A 14,625-nucleotide genomic window follows, 5' to 3' on the forward strand; every position below is an offset into this window, starting at 1 on the left:
CACAGCCCATGGCACATTGTAAGGGTGCTATTGATTATGAAGGCTCTTCTGCTTGTAGCGTTCTGAGATTCTGAGAGTCTGACCTTGTGGTTCTACTGGAGTGTTACCACTGCAGTCACCATTTTCTGTAAAGTTACAATTTCTAAACCTGAGCTATCAGACGCTTGCAGGACAGGGTGGCAGCCTAAGTGCGAGAAGGTCCACGAAGGTGATCCCTTCAAGGCCATAATAGCTGGAGAATTTGTTAGAAGGTGATGGAACTTTCCTCTAGCTCTTAGATAGGGTGGGAGACCTTCTGTTCTTGGTCTCTTCCTTCTTTCCTTACCCCAACTGTGCAGGGCTATTCTGGGTCTCTGTATTTTAGGAGCCATAATGAGGTGCTTCTCATCATACCTTGCCATTTTCAGGCAGCTTTTACTAGCCGCCTGGACACGGGGACAACATAGCAATTTAAGAGCTATAGTGGACTAGGCTGGAAATAGAGAGGCCTGTGCTGCAGCAGCAAGAGATGGGGCTGGGGAATTTCTGTTCGCCCCTTCATAAAAGAGGAATGCTGAAATGGCTTCCAGTCACACACAGAAATATTTTGAGGATGAGAAACCAAACCTCCTCATGCTCATACTTCAGTATGCCTAGAGAATACAAAAGAATAGGTGATCCCTTGAAGCAGCAAAGAGCCAAATTCAGTAGATCTGGAGTAGAAAAACGGAATTTCTTCATTTGCTAGAGTGTAAGAGCTGTCCAAGCTACCTGATGATTCATTTTGAGCTCAGTTTCTACTTAAATGGGAATAAATTTGAAGAAAGTAAATCAGTAAATCAGTCAGTCACATCAGCCTCCAAGGCAAGTGCTACCCATATAAATGCCTTCGAATTCTGAATGACCAATCATCCCTTCTTTTCCAATAGCATGAAACACTCTAGAATTACAAAGTGAGTCTTCCTACACATGATTTTCCAAAGCCTGGGCATTTTCCTTTTTTTTGTTTGTTTTATTTATTTTTATTTTGTTTTGTTTTTTGTTTTGGGTTATTATTATTATTATTATTATTATTACTCTGAAGCTATGTAAGGACTCCATTGTGCAAGTATTCCTGGACCTCCAGTCTTGCATCCCCAAATTGCATATTTTCTGACACCATACTGGAGAATTTTTGTAAAAATATATATGCAGATTGATATCTCAATCCAAGAACCTCACACGTCCTATTCTCTTATGACCAGGGGAGGGGTGGGTGTTGGGGGGAAGGAAAAAAAAATGCAGCAGCACACATTAACATTTTGCTCAAGTTTTCAAAAGAAAAATGTTGTTCCCTGTTTCAAACCCAGGATAAAGGAAATGCTTGTCTCCAGGAGCTGACACTTTCCTGGTCATATTTCAGATACAATTAGCCCCCATTGATGGCAGTGGTTGATCTATCAAATGAGCAGCTAATCTTATCTGTGGTTCACAAATGGCTCAGATGGTAGCTTGTGACTTTGATTACTGGAAGACTGGACCCCATCAGACGGCTTTGCTCCAAACAGTGGTCCTTTCAGCCTTCTGCTCATGGAGATCAAAGCACTCTCCCCTCTCCCTATCTGCAGGGAAGCTCATTAGAGGGAGGCTGTCAGGGTTATAATCACGCAACAGTTTTACTTCTGGGTTATAACGCTTTCCCCTTCTTATCAGCCTGTGAGGTCCAGAGTGAGAAGGATAAAGGAGGTACCGATGACATCTGATACATTTAATAGGCTCACTTGTGACTGCCTGGCCCCAGCTCTCTGCCACTGCTGCCTCACTGACTATTGACGAACTTCCCTCCCCCGCCAGACCTGTAAGGATTATTCTTTATTCCTGGGGGCAAGAGATGGGGGAGGGGCCGTATTCATTGTCTCCTAAGACTTGCTTTACTATAAGAACAGAATCAAATAAAATAGGAGTTTCTAAGCCCAAAGATCTGCCTTTAAACTTTATCTCTTTCATACAGTAGCTGCGTGAACTTGGATGTTTTGCTATGATCTTCAGTCTCTCCTGCAAAATATGAAAATTAATACTTTTTTTCATTGGAACTAATATGCAGATCTCAGGTCTCCTTCTCCCAGAAGCCTTCTATTATAACCTGCGTTTCCCTGGCCTCCTTTCCCCTTCACCCTGGAGAGTTATAGCCCCTCCCTACTGCCACTGCTCCCTCTTCTGTCTCCCAGGGCGTTACCTCTAACACTGCCCTTGGCATGCCTGATTTTCTGTCAACTTGCCTTTTCCTCCCCAACAGACAGTGAAATCCTCAAGGCATAGAGGATTGAGGCTCCATATATCAGAGAATGCCTTCACTTAACTCACAGTTGATGCTAAAGGAATGTTTGTTGTCCTCACTGAACGAAGTACTCTTACACTAACATGATTTACAGAGCTCAACGGGAAGGGCTTCCACTTACTAGCGGATGTATTCTCTTTTAGAGATTCCCAGGGACTCGTGTCAGTGACCTATTTTAGTGGTTCTAGGGTGGAGCCCAAGAATTTCCAGGGTTTTTTGTGTTTTTTGTTTTTTAAGATTTTGTTTATTTATTTGAGAAAAGGAAAAAGAGCACAAACAACAGGGAGAGGCAGAGGGACAAGAAGACTCCCCACTGAGCACGGAGACCTATGCAGAGCTCTAGCCCAGGACCCCAGGATTGTGACCTGAGCAGAAGGTAGATGCTTAACCGACTGAGTCACACAGGTGGCCCAAGGATTAGGGTTCCAACAAGTTCCCACCTTGAGAACCACTGGTGTGACCAAATCTTTCTATTTGTAGTAGAAGACACTGAGGCTCAGACTAGAGAATGACTTGTGCAAGGCCAGATAATTAGTCAGAGGCATTCGGCATGTTCTTATTTCTAAGTAGTTTATTGAAGTCAACTCTCTTGCATGTATGTACTTTGAAACATACACCGAATACATTTTTCTGTTAATTTTTTTTTTTTTTTTTAATTTATGTTGTGCTCCTTAAGGCTTCAAACTTGTCTTTTAATTCTAAATCTCGTGGTCATTTCACAACATAGTCATTTCATAACTTGCTGTTTTCATGTTAAGAAGCAGCTGTACTCATGCTGCCAAGACTCTGGCTGAGTTATTATCTTTATTTGTCGCTTGTCTTCTGTATCTTCACTGATGCTTTTAGAAATATCTGAGAAGAAATGCCCAGAGGAACCCAGGTCACAGAAGAATCAGAGGAAATACTAGCATCACATGGCAGACTTGGTGTCTTCATCACGTAGCCCAGCATAACCTCGGTCAGGTTTTTACCCATTCACCCAGATGGGAATGTGGGGCTCTTGCCAGCAGCAGTCATTATCATTACCAGAAGAATGAGAAGCAATAACCATTGCCTTTGGGAGTGGGAGCTCTGGATCTGGATAGGCCTAGGTTTAATTTTCACTTCCTCATATCCCTGGCAGAGTAAAATTGCTCAGGGATTTAACAGGAGACGCATTTTGTTACTCCATAAACTAGGAGATGTATCTACTTCACAGGGTCATTGTAAGAATTAAAAGAAGGACTTCGTCAGCATCATGCACTGTGTTGGGAACATACTAAGTAACTAGCCAAGAGGAGGGAGGACCTTCTCCTCTCTTCTCTTTCTACTTCTCTTCACCTCCTCCCCACCCTCTCCCACTATCATCAAAAAACCAACATGGCAGAACATGGGTGAAAAATGTAACCCAGCTGGAAAAATAAGCAAAATACACTGTCTTTTTTTTTTTTTTTTAACCTATCTCCTGATTTACTTACTATTCTTTCTTCAACATTATTTTAACTGTGACTTTTGTATGTGTGGAAATCCACTTAAAACTTTTAAGAAAGAAGTTATTTGTAGTTAAAATAATGACCTTTCCATTAAATATAATTTGGGAGGCATTAGTACTAATTGTAATTATAATGGAATTTATGTCTGACACATTATAGTTCATGTGATGAAAGAAAACCAGGCACTCCCCAGAAATCAGTGACATACTTATCAGAATATTAATCTCCTTCAGTTACTCTTTAAGAGAATAAATAACTAATCAGTCACTGACTGCTAATATAATATATAACCCCTTGCTAAGATGGATGATAATTTAAGCTTCAGCAGAATATATTTATTTAACTGACAGAAATCATGACTCAATTTTATTTGTTTTAAGTGTTAATGCAATAAAGCCAGACTAGCAATAATGCGTGGAAAATGGAAAGTTTTGAGTAATAATTTTTTAAATTAATCTTTGTGAGAAATAATAAATTCCATCTTAAACATTAGACATATATCTGAAATGTTTGTTAATTATCCAGTCTTATTAGTTAAGTGGTCCCTGAGAATTATATTTAATTTGTGTTAGGCCCATTCCTTGAGTACAGTTGTTTTGACCAGCAAATTTTATGGCATATAATTTTAGCTGCAGAAGTTTTGAGAAAATGGGCAAATAAATGTTGGTTGACCCAGACCAAAACTAGCTGTTATGATTCTGAATAAATTACAGGTATTAATCAACTTTGTTGGCATCACTTTTTTCTACTATAGTGGAAAAAGGGGAATAGGATCTCATTAAGAGAGAAAGCACACACCTAAATGTTGATTTATTTGTTTTCTATGATTATATCCCCAAAACAGGTGTAATCTCCATTGGCTGGTCTTTCATCATGGTTCCGCTAAGGTCTAGCTAACAGAGTAGGTAGGACTAGCTGTTCTCTTGCTTGGCCTTTCTTACCAGTGTGTGCATGAGAAATAACAACATGATAGAGGACTCTATTTCCATACAGAGGGACTTTCAGGTAATGGAACACTCCAGTCCTGACTACCCTTCACACCTTTGGAGGAGAACGTGGTTATGCAATTTGTGAGTTGGGAAAGGAAATAGAGCTAAATATCATGTGCCTCTTTAGAAACCAGCCTACTTAAAGAGAAAGTACTATCTGGTTTGCTCTCGATTATTTAGAGAACAGTCTTGGACCAGAAGGTTCTATCCCTTCAGGAACACAAAGAATTATTAATCACTGCAAATTACCAGTGTCTAACTTAAAAATGGGATAAGATATTTGCAAACCCACTTAGTTGAAAATCTAAAGTTACCCTCTCTCAGTATTTTGTGAATTAACTCAGGATGAAAAGGGCATTTTTTTAAAAAAGATTTTATTTATTTGAGAGAGAATGAGAGAGAACACAAGAGGGGGGTAGGGTCAATGGGAGAAGCAGACTCCCCACTGAGCAGGGAGCCCTACTTGATCCCAGGACTCCAGGGTCATGACCTGAGCTGAAGGCAGATGCTTAACAACTGAACCACCCAGACGTCCCAAAAAGGGCACTTACTTACTTACTGAGCCATCCATCAATCCCTAGCAGAGTGTGTGGGAATTCTGATTCTCTAGAGACTGATGGAAGCAACCCCAGACACATATATGGACTTTTAGACCATGTCAGGACTCAGTAAAGTTTGGTAGATGAAAGATCGCACACAGGTCTGAAGACCTCCTGTGATTCTCCACTTCCTGATGTTTGTGTAACAAGACAGAAAGAGGTTCTGTGATTTAAATGACTGTGGTATTTCATGTCCTGTGTTCTTACCCATCCTCCATTTCCATCAATACCTCTATTGTAGATGTGCATCTTTCCAGCCTTCCATGTTCTTTACACCAGGGTTGCTCTTGAGAGATGGGATGAATGTATAATGCAATGTGAACAAGAGAGCAAGACAGCTAATCTGTTCCTGAGCTTTCCTGAGACCAGAAAGAAGGTGATACAGATGCCCCCGTGGTAACATCAGCCACACTTGTCATTTGGGTGTGTGCTCTGTGCTGCCTCCAAATATAGATGAGCTCTGATGTTTCTTCTGAAAAATTCTCTTCTTGGAAATGTAACTGGGCCAACAAGTGCAAGAGTGACTGAACCATGCTTTGTTCTGAGATAGAAATGGACCATGAAAGTCCCAATGAAATGATGCTGTAAACGCTTAGAGAAAGGAAGATGCTTGCTCCAGTGGGTTAGTGCTGCCTGCAAACAGTCTCAACTCCCCCACTCTTTGACAGTGGGCTCCTCTGAGTCTGACTGTCGCTTAAAAACCTGGGTGATTCCGCAGAGTAGACATTCACCCAGAGAGACAGAGATCACAAACTCCTTTCTTCTAAGATGTGGTTTGCCGAGGACTTCCCTGCCTGAGTTTGCATGGTGAGCGACAAGATTAGGGAAGCCTACTCAGGACTGAGTATCTGTTTGAACTTTTAGCTGGGAGAGGTAGGAAATGGTTACCCATTAAATCCTATTCCTGTATTCATCTATCCATACATTTACTTATTTATAAGATATGTTTGAAATGCACATTCCTTATCACTTCATATTAGCCATGAGTGGGGCAGAAGCCAGAGGTAAATAAGACGTAAGTCCCAGTGAGCTTGCAGGCTGGCGGAAGAAACAGATGAGGATACAGGGAATCACAATGAACTGCAACCAGGGCTGTGGTATTAAGAGCGCAGAACTGGCTCCCAAAGCTCCCCCTCCTGGAGAAGGGGTGAAGGCTTCTCAGAGGAACTGGTATGGGAGAGGAGGCTGAGCTAAGGAGATCCTTCTTGCCCAGTGGGGACGCTGAGGGAAGGAGAAAAATCAGTGGAGTCCTGTTTGTTTAGGTATCTGGTAGGACTCTACCTTCCATGTTTTTAGAGGATTATTTCTCTGGAGCCATGATGTATCTCCAGATAGCCACCTAATTGTTGCCTTCCCAGTTGATATCAGACTCTGCACTAGGCAATTTTATATAAGTTATTCTGTTTTCTTACAGCAACCCTATGGACTTGAGACCATTATTCAATTTTCAAAAAGGCACTGAAGGTCGGGATGGATAAATACTTCACCCAATGTACCCAGAGGGCATATTCCCTCTCTGAGGCACAGAAAACCCTCAGGAGCAGGGAACTCGCCCACTGGAGCCTGGCTGAGCTTAGATTCCTCCCTCTGTCACGTCACTGCAGTGGATGGTGAGTGAGCATCTCCTCTTCAGAGGTCAGATGGGCACCTGCTTATCTGCAGGTTCCCTAACTCCTCTCCCTGCAGCCCTAACCCCCCGGTTTCAGTTTTGATTTAGCTCTTTATTCCTCCCCCAACTGTAACATATGGACGAGGCCAGGGGGAGGCTTCTGCCGCTAACATGCCAAAAAAGCCTTAATCTCTTTCGGCTATGAAGTTCTTTTCAAAATATGTGGGAAGGCTTAGTTGTCCTCTTCTCTCACCTCTTCACCCGCCGTCCGCACATTTACCGCCTTTCAGGCGCAGCGGGCAGTCAGTGGGAGTGGGGACTAGACAGCCCAGAAGTAGCCTTCCCCAGCAGGGCTACAGTCTCCTCTCTCTCTCTCTCTCTGGTAATGTTTCTGGTAATAAAACTGTGCTTCATTGACCTCGTGGTTCTCCAAGGCAGAGTGGATATTGTTTGTAGCTCATTTTCTCCAGGCACTTTTAACCAAGTATGCTTTCGGAGATATCACGTAACTGAAGGACAGAATTAAGTGAGAATGTCAGAATTCTGGCAACAAGTAGCCCTCCACTCGTGTTTTTCATTGAAAAGCATATAGGATTACCTTATTGTTCCAGATATTAGCTTTCTGTACCCAGCATATACATATTTAAACAGCATAACAAATGGGCTATGCTATAAAGCACCTATATGTCACCAAGGCCCAGAAAGCCTGTGCTGTGCCAAGGCCTGGAGACATCTTTCCAAGTCTCCTCACATCTGAGGAGCTGATTGTCTCCGTGCTTGGGATGGGCCAGCCAGCCTGAGTTTAATAGCAAACATTCTCAGGTTTTTTTCAGATCCGTGTATAAAACAACTTCCATTTGATTGTGACATCTGCTTGCAAGGAGCAAATCCCCAGCACCACCGGTATATCTTGTCAGGCCAAAAACCAGAGAGGCTCTATTTGGGGTTTTCTTCAAACACCATGGCTCAGGTTCTAGACCAGACCCTTGCTTGCTCTAGGAAACATTATCAACCTATGGCTCTGGGCTAAGGGTTGGGGCTGGGGTATCGTTAGTGTTTTCATCACTAGCTGAAATGTACAGTCTGACAATCACCATGCCCGCAGATCAAAGGCAAGGGGAGGGGTTATCTGCTGCCAGCTGTGCTGTGACTCTGAGCACATTTCTGGCGAACTGACCCCAAGGTGAGCTGCGGAAGGAAACAGTCTCCAGTGGATGGCTCACATAGGAGAGGTATCACATAGGAGAGGTTTCTAAGAGCAAATTCTCTGTCCCTTCCATTTGGGTAGCTCCATGGTGCCTAGCTGTAACAGCATGGGATGCTCGGAAACTGGTGTTTGATTGACGTGGGGAGGAATCTGTCAGTTTGTAGGAAGATTAGCCTGGTGGAAGTGAGGTGCTCTGGCTTGTCATCCTAGGTCTGCCACTGCTTTGCTTTCTGAGACCCACGCTCCAGTCACACTGACCCCTCGACCAGTCCCTGCACAGAGCATGGTCCCTCCCAATTCTGCTTTTCACATGGTGCACTCACTAGTGGGATATTTTTTTTATTATTGGGTTATGTTAGTCACCATACAGTACATTCATTGTTTGCGTATAACCCCCAGTGCTGCAGGACCCGGCAATTGCACTACTGGTATTTACTCCAAAGATGTGGATGTAGTGAAAAGAAGGGCCATAAGCACCCTAATGTTCATGACAGCAATGTCCACAATAGAAAAACTGTGGAAAGAACCAAGATGCCCTTCAACAGATGAATGAATAAAGAAGACGTGGTCCATATATATGATGGAATATTACTCAGCCATCAGAAAGGATGACTACCCAACTTTTTCATCAACATGAATGGGAGGAAGAGATTATGCTGAGTGAAATAAGTCAAGCAGAGAGAGTCAATTATCATATGGCTTCACTTATTTGTGAAACATAAGAACTAATGGGATATTTTGCTTTACATTCCTTGCAGGACAAACTGAGCATTTGTTCTCCAAGTCTCATCCTACATGTGCCTCCTTTAGGATTGATGAGCATTTTCTTACATCCTTAAAAGAATAATCTTTCCCTCTCTCTATGCTCCCAATGTCGCACATATCTGCTGGAGAAGGCATTGTTTGTGTGTCTGTCATTTTGAGATGTGACTACCTCTCAAAGGTGACCTAGTCAGTCTGTTCTGCAGATGGCTCTTATGGCGCCTGGCTGGCAGAGCTGAATAGATGTTAGATGAGTGAATGCATGCATAAGAGAACAGGCAGATGGAAGAGATGAAGTGTTCTCTGCATCCTTGGAGGGAAAGCATTTCCTTTGGATGAAGGCATGTTTCTACAGGAGGAAATGTTTCCTGATCCTCTGGTTGCTCCCATTTTTCCCATCATGTCTACAGTTGCTGGAGAGGGAAATCTCTCTCAAGTTAGGAGCTTCCCTCCCTCTCAGATTCATATACTCTCCACTCAGTGTTTGTTGTTCATGCCATACTGGCCTTAACCTTTATTAAAGCATGCAGTTTTCTTACTAGAAAACGTTCTGTTCCCTCTCAAGTCATAATGCCTAGCTTCTTCTGGCAATTTCTGATAAGCCATTTCTTTTCTTTCTGTACAAAATACAGTTCTACACTATCCAGATCCATGCAGCTATGCTAACCCTTTCTCTGGATCTTGGGGTGTTGGCCATTAGAATCTTCTAGACTAAAATGTATGAGCAAAAACTTGAGCTAGTTCCAGAGTGAGTGTGGTGCCATGTTCCTGTAGTTGCTGGTCTCCACTAGAGCTTGAGGAGTATTATATAACATGTCAGCTGACAAAAAGAGTTTGACTGAACTCTGGCCCTGGGAAGCCTGATGACATAATCCAGGAGTTAATAGATTATTACCAGGGGGAGACAGAGACAGGAGAAAGCCATTGGAAGAAATATTCACCCTTCCTCAACCCAATATAGTATTCTGAGAACAGGTAGCCGATATTGTGTGTGCATGTCTTTCTCAAGATGATGTGAGAAAAAGAGCAACCGTCCATGTTTTTTCATGAAGCTGTACCCAGATGGACAATGGGCCCCCTCATCTTTGCATTTGTTCTTCCTGCAGCTCCCCTGCTTACTTCTATCCTGGTTCTCTGGGTCATATTCCCAAGTATTAGCGAGTAACCTTTTCCCTCAGACTCTGTTTTTGACAGATCTGTGCTAAAACAACTCCTTGGCCAACTCAGATTAGTTTGACCTCCTTTGTGTTCTCATAATGCAGGGCGCATGTACATCTCACTTTCCACACTATATCACAATTATCTACTTTTGTGTCTCTTTCTTCTTCAAGATTATATATCTCTTGAAGTCAGAGATTACATTGTACTTATTTTTTAATCTCTGGCACCTAGCACAGTGCCTGGCATAAATTAGACCTCTGAAAATAGTAAATATATGCCGGATAACTGACTGTAAAAGAGAGCTAGAATTTCCCTGATCAGGGAGAGATTCCAACAGACCTAGGAAATATTTTAAATGGTTCGCCATCTCAATGTGTGGTCTCTTTTGGCTTCACCTAGATTGAGTCAGGGATGCTGCTAGCAATTACATCACACTACAAGATTATAATTATATCCAATAATCATGATAAAAATTGCTACAATATGCTTGGCACCTATATATTTTCATGCTATTAGATATTTCACATTCATAATCTCATTATTGCAACAAACATATTAGGTTGTTGTTACATATTTTGGACTTTTTGGAAATGTAGCTGGACAATGGGCCTTGACTGAAGACTTTCTTGAGAGTATGATAAGGTTGTTTTAATTATAGTTTTTAAAAGGGAAGAGGGATTGACTCCTTAATTTCTCTTTCTTCTGTCTTGCTGTTGGTGTAGAGAAATGCAACTGATTTCTGTGCATTGATTTTATATCCTGACACTTTACTGAATTCCTGTATAAGTTCTAGCAGTTTTGGAGTGGAGTCTTTTGGGTTTTCCACATATAGTATCATATCATCTGCGAAGAGTGATAATTTGACTTCTTCTTTGCCGATTTGGATGCCTTTAATTTCCTTTTGTTGTCTGATTGCTGAGGCTAGGACCTCTAGTACTATGTTGAATAGCAGTGGTGATAATGGACATCCCTGCCGTGTTCCTGACCTTAGTGGAAAAGCTTTCAGTTTTTCTCCATTGAGAATGATATTTGCGGTGGGTTTTTCATAGATGGCTTTGATGATATTGAGGTATGTGCCCTCTATCCCTACACTTTGAAGAGTTTTGATCAGGAAGGGATGCTGTACTTTGTCAAATGCTTTTTCAGCATCTATTGAAAGTATCATATGGTTCTTGTTCTTTCTTTTATTGATGTGTTGTATCACATTGACTGATTTGCGGATGTTGAACCAACCTTGCAGCCCTGGAATAAATCCCACTTGGTCGTGGTGAATAATCTTTTTAATGTACTGTTGAATCCTATTGGCTAGTATTTTGTTAAGTATTTTCGCATCTGTGTTCATCAAGGATATCGGTCTATAGCTCTCTTTTTTGGTGGGATCCTTGTCTGGTTTTGGGATCAAGGTGATGCTGGCCTCATAAAATGAGTTTGGAAGTTTTCCTTCCATTTCTATTTTTTGGAACAGTTTCAGGAGAATAGGAATTAGTTCTTCTTTAAATGTTTGGTAGAATTCCCCCGGGAAGCCATCTGGCCCTGGGCTTTTGTTTGTTTGGAGATTTTTAATGACTGTTTCAATCTCCTTACTGGTTATGGGTCTGTTCAGGCTTTCTATTTCTTCCTGGTTCAGTTGTGGTAGTTTATATGTTTCTAGGAATGCATCCATTTCTTCCAGATTGTCAAATTTATTGCCGTAGAGTTGCTCATAGTATGTTCTTATAATAGTTTGTATTTCTTTGGTGTTAGTTGTGATCTCTCCTCTTTCATTCATGATTTTATTTATTTGGGTCCTTTCTCTTTTCTTTTTGATAAGTCGGGCCAGGGGTTTATCAATTTTATTAATTCTTTCAAAGAACCAGCTCCTACTTTCGTTGATTTTTTCTATTGTTTTTTTGGTTTCTATTTCATTGATTTCTGCTCTGATCTTTATGATTTCTATTCTCCTGCTGGGCTTAGGGTTTCTTTCTTGTTCTCTCTCCAGCTCCTTTAGGTGTAGGGTTAGGTTGTGTACCTGAGACCTTTCTTGTTTCTTGAGAAAGGCTTGTACCGCTATATATTTTCCTCTCAGGACTGCCTTTATTGTGTCCCACAGATTTTGAACCGTTGTATTTTCATTATCATTTGTTTCCATGATTTTTTTCAATTCTTCTTTAATTTCCCGGTTGACCCATTCATTCTTTAGAAGGATACTGTTTAGTCTCCATGTATTTGGGTTCTTTCCAAACTTCCTTTTGTGGTTGAGTTCTAGCTTTAGAGCATTGTGGTCTGAAAATATGCAGGGAATGATCCCAATCTTTTGATACCGGTTGAGTCCTGATTTAGGACCGAGGATGTGATCTATTCTGGAGAATGTTCCATGTGCACTAGAGAAGAATGTGTATTCTGTTGCTTTGGGATGAAATGTTCTGAATATATCTGTGATGTCCATCTGGTCCAGTGTGTCGTTTAAGGCCTTTATTTCCTTGCTGATCTTTTGCTTGGATGACCTGTCCATTTCAGTGAGGGGAGTGTTAAAGTCCCCTACTATTATTGTATTGTTGTTGATGTGTTTCTTTGATTTTGTTATTAATTGGTTTATATAGTTGGCTGCTCCCACGTTGGGGGCATAGATATTTAAAATTGTTAAATCTTCTTGTTGGACAGACCCTTTGAGTATGATATAGTGTCCTTCCTCATCTCTTATTATAGTCTTTGGCTTAAAATCTAATTGATCTGATATAAGGATTGCCACTCCTGCTTTCTTCTGATGTCCATTAGCATGGTAAATTCTTTTCCACCCCCTCACTTTAAATCTGGAGGTGTCTTCGGGCTTAAAATGAGTTTCTTGGAGGCAACATATAGATGGTTTTTGTTTTTTTATCCATTCTGATACCCTGTGTCTTTTGACAGGGGCATTTAGCCCATTCACATTCAGGGTAACTATTGAGAGATATGAATTTAGTGCCATTGTATTGCCTGTAAGGTGACTGTTATTGTATATGGTCTCTGTTCCTTTCTGATCTACCATTTGTAGGCTCTCTCTTTGCTTAGAGGACCCCTTTCAATATTTCCTGTAGAGCTGGTTTGGTATTTGCAAATTCTTTCAGTTGTTGTTTGTTCTGGAAGCTTTTAATCTCTCCTTCTATTTTCAATGATAGCCTAGCTGGATATAGTATTCTTGGCTGCATGTTTTTCTCATTTAGTGCTCTAAAAATATCATGCCAACTCTTTCTGGCCTGCCAGGTCTCTGTGGATAAGTCAGCTGCCAATCTAATATTTTTACCATTGTATGTTACAGACTTCTTTTCCCGGGCTGCTTTCAGGATTTTCTCTTTGTCACTGAGACTCGTAAATTTTACTATTAGGTGACGGGGTGTGGGCCTATTCTTATTGATTTTGAGGGGCGTTCTCTGAACCTCCTGAATTTTGATGCTCGTTCCCTTTGCCATATTGGGGAAATTCTCCCCAATAATTCTCTCCAGTATACCTTCTGCTCCCCTCTCTCTTTCTTCTTCTTCTGGAATCCCAATTATTCTAATGTTGTTTCGTCTTATGGTGTCACTTAATTCTCGTATTCTCCCCTCGTGGTCCAGTAGCTGTTTGTCCCTCTTTTGCTCAGCTTCTTTATTCTCTGTCATTTGGTCTTCTATATCACTAATTCTTTCTTCTGCCTCATTTATCCTAGCAGTTAGAGCCTCCATTTTTGATTGCACCTCATTAATAGCTTTTTTGATTTCAACTTGGTTAGATTTTAGTTCTTTTATTTCTCCAGAAAGGGCTTTTATATCTCTCGAGAGGGTTTCTCTAATATCTTCCATGCCTTTTTCGAGCCCGGCTAGAACCTTGAGAATTGTCATTCTGAACTCTAGATCTGACATATTACCGATGTCTGTATTGATTAGGTCCCTAGCCTTCGGTACTGCCTCTTGTTCTTTTTTTTGCGTTGAATTTTTACGTCTTGTCATTTTGGCCAGATAAGAGTAAAAAAAAAGAAAAATAATTTCATCCTCAATTAATCCAAATGTGACTTTGTACCCAACACTTTTATTCCACTTTTTGCCCCTTTTAATGTACAAAGTATATTGTGACATGAGCTCAGAATCATAGAACTGGTCACCTCTGTCATCCTGCTTCCACTGAGGTTATAGAAGTTAGCAAGATGTAACAAAGGGAATTATGATCAGGGCACAGTGAATAATTGTGGCATTGAAAGTTTAGCCTGTTCTATAAACCTGCTGAAATCATGTAAATATGTTGCATGAGCATCTGGGGGGGGGAGGTCCAGTTTTCTAGAATAAGGGTTATATCAAATTCTTAAATGGATTAAGGATCACTGAGTTTAATTCTAGGTGAACCTCTATCTTGAGGAAGGCTATGACGAATGGGGACAGAGCTCTGTGCCTCTGAGATCCCTGTTGGACAGCTGAGTTCTGAATAACCAGGGATTGCAAGAATGAACTCACCTGGTCATTCATGCTTTAGGTTCCTGAGTTGAAGCCTAGGTATAAAGGAAGTCATAGTATTTGCTTTTCTCTTTCAAAGCTGTGTCCTCCC

General features: G+C 41.3%; 1 long non-coding RNA gene across 1 annotated transcript in view; it reads left to right on the forward strand.

Annotated features, from left to right (window-relative positions):
* Positions 1-14,625, forward strand: part of LOC309870789 — a 283,974-nt gene that overhangs the window by 180,547 nt on the left and 88,802 nt on the right. The gene's annotated exons all lie outside the window — the stretch shown is intronic.

The sequence above is a fragment of the Mustela nivalis genome (genome assembly GCF_964662115.1).
Source record: "Mustela nivalis genome assembly, chromosome: 8".
In the NCBI taxonomy this organism is placed as follows: Eukaryota; Metazoa; Chordata; class Mammalia; order Carnivora; family Mustelidae; genus Mustela; species Mustela nivalis.